The following is an 18837-nucleotide window of genomic DNA, read 5'->3' as shown; positions in this document are numbered from 1 at the left end:
GAGGAGTATCGGTGTTCGTCTGTTCTAAAGAGGACTTCGACCCGTGAGCAGCCCCCTGGGGAATTATGTCGGAAAATCCGACACCATTTAATAATAATCATACAGATAATAACTGTATTACCAACAAGTTACCCATAGAAAACGTAACTTGTAGTGGAATTACCGTCTATAGAAAACGGGATATCATCACCACATACTATTATAATTCACCACCTATTATGGTGGGAATTATTCTTAAATACATTAGTCTTTGGACTTTACCATCATAAAAACATCTCATATAAATTAACTTAATTATCAATATTAAAGTAGAGTAAATGTGACCCTTCTATCATGTTCTGAAATCTGGACAATGTAAGCCAGGCGTCAGAGGGAGGAGGAGGGCAGCCATGGTTTATTGAGACCAGAGGCTCACACGGGAGCAAATTCGGCTCCTGTTAAATTTACTTGGACGTAGTGTTATGGAACCCAAAGGTGTACCATTGTCAACACGCTGTCTACAAATACAAGTTAAGTGTCTATCCGAAACCCGTTTATCATTCATTTATGGCCATTAATGTCAGGATATAGGGTTAGCCGGTTAGAACGCGAAATCGCCTCAAACTAAAGGTAATTAAGCCAGGTCTTCATGTTCCATGTACTGTTTTCTCTGATATACTTGTCATATATAGGTATCTGGCTTCACAGCTAGCGCACTTTTGACAGGTCAAGACGAGGATGCAAGATTGTGCACCAGTTACTGGGTGATATGGAAGCTACCTCAAAGAGGATAATTTGGTGTCTACACCCTAGTTATACCTGGTGGACTAACCTGCTGTACTATAAGATAAGGAACCTTTTCAATGTATGTAGTTAATACAGTAGTTTGATTGGCTGCATATATATAAATATAAACCCCCCCTAATGTGTAGAGGATCGATTTGTGAGATTAAGAGATTATTGCAGAAATACAGTCCACTTATCATTATACAAATTGCTATCGAAGTATATAAATTAACGTAAATATAAATTCATATAAATCAAATAAATATAAATCTCACAGGTCGGTTCCCACAGAGGGGCAGTGAGGGACGAAGTGAGGGACAGTGAGGGACGAGGTGAGAGGCAGTGAGGGACGAGGTGAGGAGCAGTGAGGGACGAGGTGAGGGGCAGTGAGGGACAGTGAGGGACGAGGTGAGAGGCAGTGAGGGACGAGGTGAGAGGCAGTGAGGGACGAGGTGAGGGGCAGTGAGGGACGAGGTGAGGAGCAGTGAGGGACGAGGAGAGGGGCAGTGAGGGACGAGGTGAGGGGCAGTGAGGGACGAGGTGAGGGGCAGTGAGGGACGAGGTGAGGGGCAGTGAGGGACGAGGTGAGAGGCAGTGAGGGACGAGGTGAGGGGCAGTGAGGGACGAGGTGAGGGGCAGTGAGGGACGAGGTGAGGGGCAGTGAGGGACGAGGTGAGAGGCAGTGAGGGACGAGGTGAGGGACAGTGAGGGACGAGGTGAGGGGCAGTGAGGGACGAGGTGAGGGGCAGTGAGGGACGAGGTGAGGGGCAGTGAGGGACGAGGTGAGGGGCAGTGAGGGACGAGGTGAGGGGCAGTGAGGGACGAGGTGAGGGGCAGTGAGGGACGAGGTGAGGGGCAGTGAGGGACGAGGTGAGGGACAGGGTGAGGGGCCGTGAGTGAGGTAGAGGCAGTAGGTAACAGGGGGATGGAGAGAGTTATTGGATGGAAGGCAGGCATTAGTTTTGTTCGTTTATTATGCACCCCATACCCATCGTGAGGGCGGTAGTGGCAAGGGTTACGGTGGCAGCTATAGGTGAGTACACTCGCGCATATACATAGTTGTACTCACCTAGCTGTGCTTGCGGGGGTTGAGCTCTGGCTCTTTGGTCCCGCCTCTCAACTGTCAATCAACAGGTGTACAGGTTCCTGAGCCTACTGGGCTCTATCATATCTACATTTGAAACTGTGTATGGAGTCAGCCTCCACCACATCACTGCCTAATGCATTCCACCTGTTAACTACTCGACACTGAAAAAGGTCTTTTCTAACGTCCCTGTGGCTCATGTGGGTACTCAGTCTCCACCTGTGTCCCCTTGTTCGAGTACCACCAGTGTTAAACAGTTTGTCTTCATCTACCCTGTCATTTCTTCTGATAATTTTGTAGGTAGTGATCATGTCTCCCCTTACTCTTCTATCTTCCAGCGTAGTGAAAGCCTGCATTTCCCGCAACATTTCCTCGTAACTCACGCCTCTTAGTTCTGGGACTAGCCTAGTGGCATACCTCTGATATTTTTCCAGCTTCGTCATATGCTTGACAAGGTACATGTGTGTGTGCGTGAGTGCGTGTGTGCGTGAGTGCGTGTGTGCTTGCGTGCGTGTGTGTGCTTGCGTGCGTGTGTGTGTACGTGTGTTAACTCTAAGAGGTACACATCAGGTCTTGGGCTGGTGCATAATAAAGTATAAGAGCCGCAGGATAAGCAAGTAAGAGAAAGAAGATGAACAAGGAGTATGAGTGTGCCAAGCAGCCAAACAGCCTGGTTGACCAGTCCAGCAACCAGGAGGCCTGATCGAGGACCGGGCCGCGGGAACGCTAAGCCCCGGAATCATCGCGAGGTAAAGTGTGTGTGTGTGTGTGTGAGGGGAAGGGGGGGGGGGGGTTCCCGGGATATGAGCCGATAAGAGATTTCCAATAATAGCATTTTCAAAATATTCCTTAAAAGGATTTAGAGCAGCGAGGCCGAGGCTTCTACCGCAGATGGCCGCTGCTGGGAAGGTGCATTTTGCGTCCTGTCCATATGAGGGAAATGCACGCAACCCAGTCGACTTGTGTAGGTATCCGGAACAGGTGAGGGGTTCTAGATGCAGGTGGGGGAGCGGGCCAACATGTAGGTGACGGACTAGAAGCAGGTGGGCCTAGAGGCAGGATAGGTGGGGGGGGGGGGGGTCTATGTGCAGGTGGGGGCCTGGACTCAAGTATTGTAGGTACAAACTTCGCAAAGCCACTTGATAAATGTAACCATGGAGTGTTAGGCCATAAAAAAGAGATTCAGAGGAAGAGATAAAATAGGGAGGTTACCTTGAGGTGGTGTCGGGACTCAACGTCCCCGCGGCCCGGTCCTCGACCAGGCCTCCAGGTTGCTGGACTGGTCAACTATTGGACGCGGCTGCTCGCAGCCAGACGTATGAGTCACAGTCTGGTTGATCAGGTATCCTTTGGAGGTGTTTATCCAGTTCTCTCTTGAACACTGTGAGGGGTCGGCCAGTTATGCCCCTTATGTGTAGTGGAAGCGTGTTGAACAGTCTCGGGCCTCTGATGTTGATAGTTCTCTCTTGAACACTGTGAGGGGTCGGCCAGTTATGCCCCTTATGTGTAGTGGAAGCGTGTTGAACAGTCTCGGGCCTCTGATGTTGATAGTTCTCTCTTGAACACTGTGAGGGGTCGGCCAGTTATGCCCCTTATGTGTAGTGGAAGCGTGTTGAACAGTCTCGGGCCTCTGATGTTGATAGTTCTCTCTTGAACACTGTGAGGGGTCTGCCAGTTATGCCCCTTATGTGTAGTGGAAGCGTGTTGAACAGTCTCGGCCCTCTGATGTTGATAGTTCTCTCTTGAACACTGTGAGGGGTCGGCCAGTTATGCCCCTTATGTGTAGTGGAAGCGTGTTGAACAGTCTCGGGCCTCTGATGTTGATAGTTCTCTCTTGAACACTGTGAGGGGTCTGCCAGTTATGCCCCTTATGTGTAGTGGAAGCGTGTTGAACAGTCTCGGGCCTCTGATGTTGATAGAGTTCTCTCTCAGAGTACCTGTTGCACCTCTGCTCTTCAACGGGGGTATTCTGCACATCCTGCCATGTCTCCTAGTCAATGTGCTGTTATTTCTGTGTGCAGGCTTGGGACCAGCCCATCTACTATTTCCACGTGTAAATTATTATGTATCTCTCCCGCCTGCCCTTAAGAGAATACAAATTTAGGCTCTTTAGTCGGTCCCAATAGTTTAGATGTTTTACTGAGTGGATTCTAGCCGTAAAGGATCTCTGCACGCTCTCCAGGTCAGCAATTTCTCCAGCTTTGAAAGGGGCTGTCATTGTGCAGCAGTACTCCACTCTAGATAGCACAAGCGTTTTGAAAAGTATCATCATCGATATAGCATCTCTAGTGTGAAAAGTTCTTGTTATCCAACCTGTCATTTTTCTTGCAGTTGTGACGGCTACTTTATTGTGTTATTTAAAGGTAAGGTCTTCCGACATGAGTACACCCAGATCCTTTACATTGCCTTTTCGTTCTATGTTATGATTTGCCTGAGTTTTGTACGTGGTTTCCGTTTTTATATTTTATTTTTTTTCCATAGCGCATGAGCTGGAACTTATCCTCGTTAAACACCATATTATTTTCTGTAGCCCATTGAAAGACCTGATTTACATCTAAATGATTTACATCTAGTTTGTTGCCAACTCTCATGAAGATCCTAGTGTCATCTGCCAAGGATGATACAGTGCTATAGGTTGTGTTCTGGTCTATGTCCGATATGAGGATGAGAAAAAGTACTGGAGCAAGCACAGTACCCTGGGGTACTGAGCTCTTAACGGTTGATGGGCCGGATTTTATTTTGTTGACTATTACACATTGGGTTCTGTTAGTCAGGAAATTGTAGATCCATCTGCCTATTTTTCCGGTAATTCTTTTCATATGCATTTTATGTGCAATAACACCATGGTCACATTTGTCAAAAGCTTTTGCGAAATCTGTGTAAATTACATCAGCGTTTTGTTTGTCTTCCATAGCATCTAATGCCATATCATAGTGGTCCAGCAACTGTGACAGGCAAGAGCGCCCTGTTCTGAAACCATGTTGTCCGGGGTTATGGAGATGCTGTGATTCCATGTATTTTGTGATCTTACTTCTTAGCGCTCTCTCAAAGATTTTTATGATGTGCGATGTTAGTGCTATCGGTCTGTAATTTTTTGCCTCTGCCTTATTTCCTTCTTTATGAAGTGGTGCTATCTCTGCTGTTTTTAGTATATCAGGGATAACGCCAGTATCTAGGCTTTGTCTCCACAGAATGTGGAGGGCCTGCGATAGTGGTATTTACCGTTCTTGGTGAATATAGAGTTCATCATGAATATAGAGAGGCGATGGATATTAAATTTCATGTCAAACAGAATACAGAGTGTAACAGTCAAAGAAAATCAAGTCCAAGCAGTGATAAGCTCTACGCCCCAGGGCACAGTCTTTGCTATACGAAATTTTCTCATTCTCATATCAGCTATACAAAAAAAATGCCACGTTTCGTGCGCGTCCTCTGCTGATACGAAAATCAGCATGAAAATTACTTCTACATAAGACACTGAAAAACTACTAGACGATATCAGTAGTCTTCGATCGGACAGCGGAAAATACTATGGTGGTGAAGAGTGATAAGTTCCAGGTAAGATAAAAATTAAGAAAAACAAAATATAAGATTCAAGACACGAGCAGATCTACTCATAGAAGGAAAGCAAGATGTAAAAGATCTGGGAATTATGATGTCTGACGACCTGACATTTAGTGAACATAACCGAGCAAATATAGCGGCGGCGGCCAGGACAATGAGAGGATAGATTATGTGAACGTTCACATCCAGAGACTCCACAGCAATGTTAATACTATTTAAATCACTGGTGCTGTCCCATCTTGAGTATTGCTCGGTACTCACTTCCCCTTCAGAGAGGGAGAGATCTCTGAATTTGAGGGAATACAGAGAACATATACGGCACGCATAGACACTATAAAACATCTAAATTATTGGGACCGTCTCAAAGCTCTCAAAATGTACCTCTGGAAAGGAGACGAGAGTTAACAAAGTAATATATATACATGAAAGATATTGGAGGGCCAGGTCCCAAATTTGCACAGTAAAATAACAACATACTGGAGCGAAAGGTACGGTTGGAAATGTAGAATAGAACCAGTGAGGAGTAGAGGTGCCATAGACACAATCGGAGAACACTGTATGAACTTCAGAGGTCCACGGCTGTTCAACAACCTCCCAGCAAACAAGAAATGTTACTGGTACAAAAGTGAAAGTATTCGAAGAGAAAATTAGACACATACCTGCTGGAAGTGTCTGACCAATGGTACTGTAGTGGAGATGTGGGCCGCTCCAATATGCTATTGGACCATAATTATCGCAAGTCAATCCTTGCCCCTAGACCGGGCTTGGGGAATAGGACTCCCAGAACCCCCTCCCATTTAACTGACTAAAATAGAAGTAACTCTAGAAAAAGTATTAACTGCCACGAAGTCTCCGTGGTGCAGTGGTAAGACACTCGCCCGGCGCTTCGCGAGAGCTTTGGCCTGGGTTCGTATCCTGGCCGGGGAGGATTGACTGGACGCCAATCCTTAGCTGTACGCCTCTGTTCACCCAGCAGTGATTGGGTACCTGGTTGTTAAATGATTTTGCGGGTCGTATTCCGGGGAATATTAGCATTAAGGACCTGCCCGAGACGCTACGCGTGCTGGAGGCTGTACAAGAATGTAACAACTCTTGAATACATAAATTAATTAATTAAAGAACAACTTGAAGGTGCTAAAAGCAGCAAACACAGTTAAGATATGTCTATGGAAATATCTTTAGTGGGTTTACTTATTACTACTTATCTTAAGTGGGTTTACTATTTCTTCGAACAAATCCAGGAATGTTAAAATATTTAGGATAATCAGCTGGCGTCTGTCAACACCAGGGTGTAGTCCTCAAGTTTCTGTCATATTAACTCGAGGAGACACCACACACACGGCCAAGCACTTGACACACTCACTGGAAGGATGTTCAAAGAAATCTTAGACAAGTGGAATTTCATCTCCAAACATCAGCTAAGATAAATCCTGATGCATACACATCTTAGTTATACAGCAAGATGAGAGAGAGAGAGAGAGAGAGAGAGAGAGAGAGAGAGAGAGAGAGAGAGAGAGAGAGAGAGAGAGAGAGAGAGAGAGAGAGAGAGAGAGAGAGAGAGAAAGAGAGAGAGGGAGAGAGGGGGGGGGAGGATTGACTAGACCGCATCTTCCTTCTCAGAAAGCTGTCACTGCTTCTGTCTGCACTGTCGCTGCTGTCCTAAAGATGTGACTCATACTTAAGCTAGATCACAACAGGCTGGTGTATCAAGAAGAGTGCTCAGTGTGTAGGGGGCTCAGGGAGGGGAAGGGAGAACTCCTGAGCCCAGTATTTACCTGCCCAAAATAAACATTAGTGGAAATGGAAGGGAATGATAAGGAGAAAGCGCTAAGTCATTATGACACTGTAGCATGTGGAGGGGGGGGGGGTCAAGGGATAGAAGGGCGGGATAGTTGCTGGTATTAGAGGACTGAGAGAAGGAATGTTAATAACCATTCACTTGGACCAAACGTAAGAACGTCGTCACATTCGCCAACTCGTCCTCAGACCAAGTCCATTCCATCCAGCGGTCGACCCCATTGACGCATTCATCAATTTTTACATCCTGTTCATTCAAAACATAATTTTTCTCAAATATATATATTATTATTATATATTAGCATATTGTGCATATTTAGGCACTGGTTAGGTTGGTTGTTTAGGTTCTGTTGGCGATTATTTGTAGTACGTGGGTGAAGCATTTACAGCGTTGTGGTTCGAACAAAATTCGTCAGTGAAGCACTTGTTCCGGAAGTGTTCGAACGTCAGCAGTTGTGAGTCGTGTGTAAACCCTTTTTCATTCATAAAGAAGGGGTTTGGCGGGTGGATGGAATGGACCTTGGGTCTTTGTTTATGAGCCCGGTTGATGAGGACGGGCTGGTTGATGAGGACGGACTGGTTGATGAGGACGGGCTGGTTGATGAGGCCGGGCTGGTTGATGAGGCCGGGCTGGTTGATGAGGACGGGCTGGTTGATGAGGACGGACTGGTTGATGAGGACGGGCTGGTTGATGAGGCCGGGCTGGTTGATGAGGCCGGGCTGGTTGATGAGGCCGGGCTGGTTGACGAGGACGGGCTGGTTGATGAGGACGGGCTGGTTGATGAAGACGGGCTGGTTGATGAAGACGGGCTGGTTGATGAAGACGGGCTGGTTGATGAAGACGGGCTGGTTGACGAGGACGGGCTGGTTGACGAGGACGGGCTGGTTGACGAGGACGGGCTGGTTGACGAGGACGGGCTGGTTGACGAGGCCGGGCTGGTTGACGAGGACGGGCTGGTTGACGAAGACGGACTGGTTGACGAGGACGGGCTGGTTGACGAGGACGGGCTGGTTGACGAGGACGGACTGGTTGATGAGGCCGGGCTGGTTGATGAGGCCGGGCTGGTTGATGAGGCCGGGTTGGTTGATGAGGCCGGGCTGGTTGACGAGGACGGGCTGGTTGATGAGGACGGGCTGGTTGATGAAGACGGGCTGGTTGATGAAGACGGGCTGGTTGATGAAGACGGGCTGGTTGATGAAGACGGGCTGGTTGATGAGGACGGACTGGTTGACGAGGACGGGCTGGTTGATGAGGACGGGCTGGTTGACGAGGACGGACTGGTTGATGAGGCCGGGCTGGTTGATGAGGCCGGGCTGGTTGATGAGGCCGGGTTGGTTGATGAGGCCGGGCTGGTTGACGAGGACGGGCTGGTTGATGAGGACGGGCTGGTTGATGAAGCCGGGCTGGTTGACGAGGACGGGCTGGTTGACGAGGACGGGCTGGTTGACGAGGCCGGGCTGGTTGATGAGGACGGGCTGGTTGATGAGGCCGGGCTGGTTGATGAGGCCGGGCTGGTTGATGAGGCCGGGCTGGTTGATGAGGCCGGGCTGGTTGATGAGGCCGGGCTGGTTGATGAGGACGGGCTGGTTGACGAGGACGGGCTGGTTGATGAGGACGGGCTGGTTGATGAAGACGGGCTGGTTGATGAAGACGGGCTGGTTGATGAAGACGGGCTGGTTGACGAGGACGGGCTGGTTGACGAGGACGGGCTGGTTGACGAGGACGGGCTGGTTGACGAGGACGGGCTGGTTGACGAGGCCGGGCTGGTTGACGAGGACGGGCTGGTTGACGAAGACGGACTGGTTGACGAGGACGGGCTGGTTGACGAGGACGGGCTGGTTGACGAGGACGGGCTGGTTGACGAGGACGGACTGGTTGATGAGGCCGGGCTGGTTGATGAGGCCGGGCTGGTTGATGAGGCCGGGTTGGTTGATGAAGCCGGGCTGGTTGACGAGGACGGGCTGGTTGATGAGGACGGGCTGGTTGATGAGGCCGGGCTGGTTGACGAGGACGGGCTGGTTGACGAGGACGGGCTGGTTGACGAGGCCGGGCTGGTTGATGAGGACGGGCTGGTTGACGAGGACGGGCTGGTTGACGAGGACGGGCTGGTTGATGAGGACGGGCTGGTTGATGAAGACGGGCTGGTTGATGAGGCCGGGCTGGTTGATGAGGACGGGCTGGTTGATGAAGACGGGCTGGTTGATGAGGCCGGGCTGGTTGACGAGGACGGGCTGGTTGATGAGGACGGGCTGGTTGATGAAGACGGGCTGGTTGATGAAGACGGGCTGGTTGATGAGGCCGGGCTGGTTGATGAAGACGGGCTGGTTGATGAGGCCGGGCTGGTTGATGAAGACGGGCTGGTTGATGAAGACGGGCTGGTTGATGAAGACGGGCTGGTTGATGAAGACGGGCTGGTTGATGAGGCCGGGCTGGTTGACGAGGACGGGCTGGTTGATGAGGACGGGCTGGTTGATGAAGACGGGCTGGTTGATGAAGACGGGCTGGTTGATGAAGACGGGCTGGTTGATGAAGACGGGCTGGTTGATGAGGACGGACTGGTTGACGAGGACGGGCTGGTTGATGAGGACGGGCTGGTTGACGAGGACGGACTGGTTGATGAGGCCGGGCTGGTTGATGAGGCCGGGCTGGTTGATGAGGCCGGGTTGGTTGATGAGGCCGGGCTGGTTGACGAGGACGGGCTGGTTGATGAGGACGGGCTGGTTGATGAAGCCGGGCTGGTTGACGAGGACGGGCTGGTTGACGAGGACGGGCTGGTTGACGAGGCCGGGCTGGTTGATGAGGACGGGCTGGTTGATGAGGCCGGGCTGGTTGATGAGGCCGGGCTGGTTGATGAGGCCGGGCTGGTTGATGAGGCCGGGCTGGTTGATGAGGCCGGGCTGGTTGATGAGGACGGGCTGGTTGACGAGGACGGGCTGGTTGATGAGGACGGGCTGGTTGATGAAGACGGGCTGGTTGATGAAGACGGGCTGGTTGATGAAGACGGGCTGGTTGACGAGGACGGGCTGGTTGACGAGGACGGGCTGGTTGACGAGGACGGGCTGGTTGACGAGGACGGGCTGGTTGACGAGGCCGGGCTGGTTGACGAGGACGGGCTGGTTGACGAAGACGGACTGGTTGACGAGGACGGGCTGGTTGACGAGGACGGGCTGGTTGACGAGGACGGGCTGGTTGACGAGGACGGACTGGTTGATGAGGCCGGGCTGGTTGATGAGGCCGGGCTGGTTGATGAGGCCGGGTTGGTTGATGAAGCCGGGCTGGTTGACGAGGACGGGCTGGTTGATGAGGACGGGCTGGTTGATGAGGCCGGGCTGGTTGACGAGGACGGGCTGGTTGACGAGGACGGGCTGGTTGACGAGGCCGGGCTGGTTGATGAGGACGGGCTGGTTGACGAGGACGGGCTGGTTGACGAGGACGGGCTGGTTGATGAGGACGGGCTGGTTGATGAAGACGGGCTGGTTGATGAGGCCGGGCTGGTTGATGAGGACGGGCTGGTTGATGAAGACGGGCTGGTTGATGAGGCCGGGCTGGTTGACGAGGACGGGCTGGTTGATGAGGACGGGCTGGTTGATGAAGACGGGCTGGTTGATGAAGACGGGCTGGTTGATGAGGCCGGGCTGGTTGATGAAGACGGGCTGGTTGATGAGGCCGGGCTGGTTGATGAAGACGGGCTGGTTGATGAAGACGGGCTGGTTGATGAAGACGGGCTGGTTGATGAAGACGGGCTGGTTGATGAGGCCGGGCTGGTTGATGAAGACGGGCTGGTTGATGAAGACGGGCTGGTTGATGAAGACGGGCTGGTTGATGAGGCCGGGCTGGTTGATGAAGACGGGCTGGTTGATGAGGCCGGGCTGGTTGATGAAGACGGGCTGGTTGATGAAGACGGGCTGGTTGACGAGGACGGGCTGGTTGTTCACTCAGTCATACATACTCATGTTGTTCACTCAGTCATATGTACTCAGTTACTCATAGTGTCCACTCAACTCCCTTTCACTCGAGGTCACACACTCACAGACTCTTGCCTTGAGGAGCGGGCCGTTAGCCTACTCAAGTGAATAATGAATACTTAAATGAAAGAGACCCAATTACGTGATGGCTTCTAGCGGACCGGGGTAATTTTACAGGGCCGTTTTCATTGTCATTTTTCTTGCTGGAGTTGAGTCAGGCCATTAAAGTCGTTGAGTGCTCCTTCTCCTTTTGAGTGAGTATACTCCTCTTGTTCTAGCTCCTGGGCCCCGCCTCTGAACTCTCCATCAACCATTGCGCAGATTCCCGTAGTAGCTTTTAGATTGTTTGAAGGGGGAGAGAGGCGGGTCCCCTGAGCTGAAGCTTGTGACTAGAAAAGCCAATTAAGCGCACATACCTGGTTGGGCCATACTGGTGGAGTCAGGTTTATGTATATTTAGTCATATGTTTGCGGCGTGTTAGAGTGGTTTAGGCTCGTTCAAGCTCTTGTTTAGTAGTTTGAAGTTGAGGTGCCTTGTGTTGATCTTGTAGACCAGGGGTCTCCAAACTTGTCAATGTAAGCGCCACATTATGTATTTCCTATATTTATGCGGGCCGGAGGAATGAAAAATGAAAAAAAAACAAAAAACAAATCAGTGTCAGTAATTTAATTTCCTCAAATATTAAAGTATAAACATGGAAAAATTAAAACATATCTTTTTGGAAAAAATCAGGGTAAACTAAATAGATTCCTGCCTTTAGTTTTATGCAACCAAATTAGTGTGACGAATAATACTGTCGTTTTGACTTCTAAATTTTATTAAAATCAGGTTTCAGATTAGATGAGCCAATTGTAAGAATTGATTTCAAGTGATCATCAGACAAATTTGCTCGATAGTTAGATTTCACATACTTCATTTTGGAAAAAGTTTGTTCACACAAGTATGTTGAACCAAAAATGGACACAAAACTACAAGCAAACTTTATCAAATTTGGAAACTGATCTGGCTGCAGGCATTTATAAAACTCAATCAGATTTCCTTCTCTATACTTATCTTTCAGTCTGTCATCTGCCTGGAGATCAATAATTTCCATTTGAAATTGAGTTGGAAGATTTTCAGCATTGCAGTCAAATGGATTATGAAAGAGCCTGATTTCATTTGCTTTGGCATCAAGGTCAGCAAATCGCTTCTGAAACTGTTTTTTCAAATCTGACATTATTTCATTTGCAAATGAAAAAGGAAATTCAACTTTACTTTCTGCATGAAATATTTCACAACATGGAAAATGAGCCAAATTCTTAACCTTCACCTGGCCTTCAAGTAGCGCAAGTTTTGCTCTGAATGCCTTGACATGAACAAAGTAGTCACTGATCAAATTTGTTTTGCCTTGCAATTTCAGATTCAAGTTATTCATATGACCTGTCATATTCATATGACCTGTCATATTCATATGACCTGTCATATTCATATGACCTGTCATATCTGCAAAAAATGCCAATTTCCAAATCCATTCACATTCTGATAATAATGGCTGAGGGTTATTTTTCTCTGTGAGAAATAAATCAATTTCTAATCTGAGCTCAAAGAAATGCAGCAAAACCTTTCCACAACTAAGCCATCTAACTGCTGTATAATAAGGCAAGTTAACAAACTCCGCATCAATTTCTTTCAAGAAATCACGGAACTGGCGATGGTTGAGTGCATGAGATCTAATTATTAGATCATAGCATATTATTATAAAGTGGTAAATATTATGGCAACAGCTTTCGTTGATAAACTTAATGGTTACCATTTTAACTATTTTAAACATGCAATATTTTTGGCTACAATAATATTATTGCTATTTTGTATAACTAAGATAAAGGCATTGTCAAAGTACAAAGAAAAGAATATTGTACAGTGTTTGTGCTCCCTGAAACGGAAGCAGCGAAGCCCCACTCGCCCTCCATCCCCACAATATACAGTTATACACAACTGATTGGTTGTAATGCACAACACATACCTACCAGTATTAGTATCTGTGCGTCACACTATCGAGAGAGAGGAAAACTGACTCGGGTTGAGCGCCACCAGTCAGCAGCCCCAGCTTTGAATAATTCTGCGATGCCATTCGTACGATAATTATTTTTTCAAGGCCACCACACAGGGATTTGTTTGGAAGGCCGGATGAAATTATGTGGCGGGCCATAGTTTGGAGACCCCTGTTGTAGACGTTCCGGGGATCAGTGTCCTGTGCGGCTCGGTCTCTTTATCAGGTCTGTCATGTTCCGTAATCGCTGTTTTCTGCGCTTTGTTCTGACCAACCCGGCCTTATAATAGCACGTTGTATTTTGACGTATAATCTACCTACGGCCATAAACTGTCGTGCAAGAAAATGGTCGCGGCTGCCGAAAGTGACATAATGTCCCGTTTTCTGTTGGTGGGTCTTCTGGTAGGTTAGGTTAGGGCACTTTTAGTACGACTGTTTCTTGACGTTGGGAACACTGGTGAGAACGGGCTGGTATATCATGGGTTGTGGTGCCTTGTTCTCTACTCACCTAGTTGTGCTTGCGGGGGTTGAGCTCTGGCTCGTTGGTCCCGCCTCTCAACTGTCAATCAACAGGTGTACAGGTTCCTGAGCCTACTGGGCTCTATCATATCTACACTTGAAACTGTGTATGGAGTCAGCCTCCACCACATCACTGCCTAATGCATTCCACCTGTTAACTACTCTGACACTGAAAAAAATTCTAAGGTCTCTGTGGCTCATGTGGGTACTCTGTTTAGACTTGTCCCCCTTAGTGGGAGCACCGCCCGTGTTAAATAGCCTGGGTGTGGGGCTGACATTTGTGTTGGACTTGATGTGTGTGTGTGTTTACTGTTTGTGTCTGCAGGATCGAGCTGTTAGCTCTTGGATCCCGCCTTTCTAACCAATCTATTTTCCTCTATTATGTCTACTACATATATTGCTCTAACACACACACATACACACACACACACACACACACACATCTAGATCTAGGAGTTGATATCACACCAAACCTGTCTCCTGAAGCCCACATAAAAAGAATAACGTCTGCGGCATATGCGAGGCTGGCTAACATCAGAACAGCGTTCAGGAACCTGTGTAAGGAATCATTCAGAATCTTGTACACCACATATGTAAGACCAATCCTGGAGTATGCGGCCCCAGCATGGAGCCCGTACCTTGTCAAGCACAAGACGAAGCTGGAAAAAGTCCAAAGGTATGCCACTAGACTAGTCCCAGAACTAAGAGGCATGAGTTACGAGGAAAGGCTGCGGGAAATGCACCTTACGACACTGGAAGACAGAAGAGTAAGGGGAGACATGATCACAACCTACAAAATCCTCAGAGGAATCGACCGGGTAAACAAGGATAAACTATTCAACACTGGTGGGACGCGAACAAGGGGACACAGGTGGAAACTGAGTACTCACATGAGCCACAGAGACGTTAGAAGGAACTTTTTCAGTGTCAGAGTAGTTAAGGGATGGAATGCATTAGGCAGTGATGTGGTGGAGGCTGACTCCATACACAGTTTTAAATGTAGATATGATAGAGCCCAGTAGGCTCAGGAATCTGTACACCAGTTGATTGACAGTTGAGAGGCGGGACCAAAGAGCCAAAGCTCAACCCCCGCAAGCACAAATAGGTGAGTACAAATAGGTGAGTACACACACACACACAGGAAACAGCCCGAAGTAGCTGTCTAACTCCTAGGTACTTATTTACTGTTAGATGAAAAGGCACATCAGGGTGAAAGAAACTCTGCCCATATGCTTTCCCCTCCGCCGGGGATCGAACCCGGACCCTTAGGACTACGAACCCCGAGTGCTGTCCACTGAGCCGCTAGGCCCAATTGTGTGGGACTTTCTGGGACTCACGAAGCGCTGACTGTTGACGAATTACACCAGGTGTACAAAATACACCAGGTGTACAAAATACACCAGGTGTACGAAATACGCCAGGTGTACGAAATACGCCAGGTGTACGAAATACGCCAGGTGTACGAAATACACCAGGTGTACGAAATACACCAGGTGTACAAAATACACCAGGAGTACAAAATACGCCAGGTGTACGAAATACACCAGGTGTACAAAATACGCCAGGTGTACAAAATACGCCAGGTGTACAAAATACACCAGGTGTACAAAATACGCCAGGTGTACAAAATACACCAGGTGTACTAAATACGCCAGGAGTACAAAATACGCCAGGAGTACAAAATACGCCAGGAGTACAAAATACACCAGGTGTACAAAATACGCCAGGAGTACAAAATACACCAGGTGTACAAAATACACCAGGTGTACAAAATACACCAGGTGTACAAAATACACCAGGTGTACAAAATACTTCAGGTGTACAAAATACACCAGGTGTACAAAATACACCAGGTGTACAAAATACACCAGGTGTACAAAATACACCAGGTGTACAAAATACACCAGGTGCACAAAATACACCAGGTGTACAAAATACACCAGGTGTACAAAATACACCAGGTGCACAAAATACACCAGGTGTACGAAATACACCAGGTGTACAAAATACACCAAGTGTACGAAATAGAACTCGAAACAATGGATATAAATTGCACAAGTATAAGTGGAGGAAAGACCTGGGTAAATACTGGCTTGGAAACAACTGAGTCGTTGATTTATAGAACAATATTGCCAAGTAACATAATAGACGTGAGATCGGTGGATTGTTTTAAGCGTAGGTTAGACATATCTATGAATGAGGTTGGCTAGATATAAATAGTAACTGCCTCGTATGGTCCATTGTTAGCATGTGTATATTGGGCAGTATATCACCCTTGGCCGAGCCGAGCCGCTTCTCTCCTGAGGAAATACACCGTATGTGTATATTAGCCAGTATGGTGGGTATGTGGGCCTGCGGGCCGCTCCAAGCAACAGCCTGGTGGACCAAACTCTCACAAGTCGAGCCTGGCCTCGGGCCGGGCTTGGGGAGTAGAACAACTCCCAGAACCCCATCAACCAGGAATTCCCGGTGTATGGGGCAGCGAGTGTCTTTACCTTGGGGGAGCCGGTCGGCCGAGCGGATAGCACGCTGGACTTGTGATCCTGTGGTCCCGGGTTCGATCCCAGGCGCAGGCGAGAAACAATGGACAGAGTTTCTTTCACCCTATGCCCCTGTTACCTAACAGTAAATAGGTACCTGGGAGTTAGTCAGCTGTCACGGGCTGCTTCCTAGGGGTGGAGGCCTGGTCAAGGACCGGGCCGCGGGGACACTAAAACCCCGAAATCATCTCAAGATAACCTGAAGATAACCCTATATAAAAGCCCCCCCCCCCCCCCGCCAACCCACAACAGCCAGCAGTAACAAGAGACATAAATAGCTAAATATTTCCACGTGAGAAACCAGACGACAAAAGTCTGAACATTGTGTGGCCTTGTGGTCGGCGGCAGCGAGCAAGACGGGCATACATCACACCAACCTCGCCACGGTATAACTAACCATTATCAACAGCTGACGTAAGGGTCATTGTACCTCAAGGTCTGACCATCCGTGTGAGCGCACTCTGTACCTCCCCCACCGTGAACGCGTTGAAATGTCGAAGGAAAATCATGTATGATAGCTCCGGGAATTTTCCTTTATAAATTGTCGACCAAAAATTGTTTGGTAAATTGGTCATAAGACGGGAGATAAGAATGTTATCAGTGTGATCACGGGTAGGAATGTGATCTGGGGGGTGGGTACCTTGACGGAGCAGGCTGTGGTGGTGTGTATGGGGCAGGCTGTGGTAGTGGTAGTGTGTGTGTGTGTGTGTGTGTGTGTGTGTGTGTGTGTGTGTGTGTGTGTGTGTGTGTGTGTGTGTGTGTGTATGAAAGAACTTTTCGAAGCATAAAAGGCGATTGAGTAATTCTTTTTGTCACGAGTGTATTGAGGTGAAAGACTCGTAGACATTTTCTCGGTCCAATATTGCTTAATATGTGAGGTTTTAATACGTGGTGATCTTGAAGGCGGGCAGCGACGTCTGGTCAACAGTCAGGTTGACCACACTGTCAACCAGGAGGGACGACCAACAGACTGGTTGATCATCAGGTTCAAGTCCAGCTAGTGACCGGATCGTTAGAGCATTAATCCTCAGATCCACTTCAAGGTATCTCAAGTTTGAGTCACGGGCATGTCCGTGAGAAGTGTAGTAACTGATCGCGCCAGTCCGTGTCCGTGGAGGTGTAACTCATCGCGCCAGTCCGTGTCCGTGGAGGTGTAACTCATCGCGCCAGTCCGTGTCCGTGGAGGTGTTACTCATCGCGCCAGTCAGTGTCCGTGGAGGTGTAACTCATCGCGCCAGTCCGTGTCCGTGGAGGTGTAACTCATCGCGCCAGTCCGTGTCCGTGGAGGTGTAACTCATCGCGCCAGTCAGTGTCTGTGGAGGTGTAACTCATCACGTGTGTCCGTGGAGGTGTTACTCATCACAGCTGTGTATTCGTGTTCGTAGCAAGTGTATCTAGTTTGGTTGACGGGCTGAGAAAAGGGCGCTCTTGCCTGTCACAGTTGCTATATCACAATAACATGGCCTCAGGTGCCATGGAAGACAAGCAAAACGCTGATGTAATATACACAGACATTGCAAAAGTTTTCGACAAATGTGTCCATGGTGTAATTGTACACAAAATGTGTTCAGAAGGAATTACCAGCAAAGTAGGGAGTTGGATTTTCAACTTACTAACGAACAGAACGCAGAGTGTAATAATCAACACAGTAAAATCCGGATCACCTACTGTGAAGAGCTCAGTCCCCCGAGGTACTGTGCTTGCCCCAGTACTTTTTCTCATCATAATATCAGTCATAGACAAGGACACAAACTATAGTACTGTATCATCATTTGAAGATGATACAGTGATATGAGAGTAGACAATATAAAGAAGACAGCAAACCTCCAGTCTGATTTATGCAAATCAGGACTTTCAATGGGCTGCATAAAATAATATGATGTTTAAAGGGGCTGGTCCCAAACCTGCACACATAAATAACATCACATGAGACCAGAAGACATGGCAGGATGTGCAGAATACCCCCGTTGAAGAGCAGAGGTGCAACAGGTACTCTGAGAGAGAACTCTATCAACATCAGAGGCCCGAGACTGTTTAACACGCTTCCGCTACACATAAGGGGCATAACTGGCCGACCCCTCACAGTGTTCAAGAGAGAACTATCAACATCAGAGGCCCGACACTGTTCAACACGCTTCCACTACACATAAGGGGCATAACTGGCCGACCCCTCACAGTGTTCAAGAGAGAACTATCAACATCAGAGGCCCGAGACTGTTCAACACGCTTCCACTACACATAAGGGGCATAACTGGCCGACCCCTCACAGTGTTCAAGAGAGAACTATCAACATCAGAGGCCCGAGACTGTTCAACACGCTTCCACTACACATAAGGGGCATAACTGGCCGACCCCTCACAGTGTTCAAGAGAGAACTGGATAAACACCTCCAAAGGATACCTGATCAACCAGGCTGTGATCCATACGTCAGGGTGCATCAAACAGCTTGGTTGACTATATCACCAATTAGACACTTCTAAATGAAAAATCGCAGCTTCAGCGCTGGTTCCCTCCCAGTACATTTTTATTATTACAGAATCAATTCGTTAACAATTTTGAGTTTGACAGAAAAC

At 48.5% G+C, this 18837-nt stretch overlaps 1 long non-coding RNA gene across 2 annotated transcripts in view; it reads left to right on the top strand.

The window, feature by feature from the left end:
* Nucleotides 1-18837, top strand: part of LOC138355322 (uncharacterized) — a 449272-nt gene that overhangs the window by 370766 nt on the left and 59669 nt on the right. The window lies entirely within an intron of this gene.

The sequence above is a fragment of the Procambarus clarkii genome, chromosome 67, assembly GCF_040958095.1.
Source record: "Procambarus clarkii isolate CNS0578487 chromosome 67, FALCON_Pclarkii_2.0, whole genome shotgun sequence".
Lineage (NCBI taxonomy): Eukaryota > Metazoa > Arthropoda > Malacostraca > Decapoda > Cambaridae > Procambarus > Procambarus clarkii.
The sequence above is the reverse complement of the archived record's forward strand: the minus strand, read 5'-3'. Positions and strand labels throughout refer to the sequence as shown.